We start from the raw sequence: 855 nt of genomic DNA, 5'->3' as shown, positions 1-855 counted from the left end.
TCATCCAGCAACACTTCTGTAGGATGGTGAATGATGGGAGTGAAGCATTTCACCAGTCCAGACGGTACTGGTATACCGGTTTGTTTTGTGTAAATAAAAATTTAAAAGTGTCCCCAAACAGCTACTTGGAACCACAGTCAAAATTACAGTACGCAGACAAAAAAAACCTATGACTAAAATCAGAGTTCACTAAAAGTTAGGAACCCCAGTAAGGGATCAAAAGTCTGAGTTTTCCAACGCTCACCAGGAAAAAAAACATAAGAGCTGCAGTTAGTTGCTTTATAAAACTCATCCCAGAAAGCTGTTTTCTCTTTGAAGATACAAGCAGCAAGACTATCCTCGAAGAGGGCACTCTAACTGGTTAGCAAAGCCCTCACATAAGATTTGTTGCTGCCACCTGGTCCAACAGGTCACGTATATTCAGTTCCCATTGAAGGAAAAGTCAGTTTCTAAGTTGTAACTTAACCATTCCTCTCTTCAGCTTCCCTGTTAAATGCTTTCTCCCTAACACAGTTAGATGGGGAATGACGCTTTTTGTCAGGTTCAAGGGTGCTGAATATATTTGTAAGGGGCTGTATTTCAGATGGTCACTTAAAAGGTCGGTTACTCTGCAGTACATGCAGACAGAGTGCTTTTAGAAAAAGCAAGATGAATTCAGTACACGTGCTGGACTCCTTTGCCTCTTGAAAGGAAAACCAGCCCTCCTACAGAGGAGGAGGAATAATTATTTATCCAACTCCAATCCTCTTCTAGAAACACAGTATTCCTTACGGAGAAGCCCAGCGTGCAGGTTTATACAGAATAGCCAGGGCAAGAGGCAGCTGCAAGAGAAATAAATGACACCTGCTACAGGAC

The sequence above is a fragment of the Opisthocomus hoazin genome, chromosome 7 (assembly GCF_030867145.1).
Source record: "Opisthocomus hoazin isolate bOpiHoa1 chromosome 7, bOpiHoa1.hap1, whole genome shotgun sequence".
NCBI lineage: Eukaryota > Metazoa > Chordata > Aves > Opisthocomiformes > Opisthocomidae > Opisthocomus > Opisthocomus hoazin.
The sequence above is the reverse complement of the archived record's forward strand: the minus strand, read 5'-3'. Positions refer to the sequence as shown.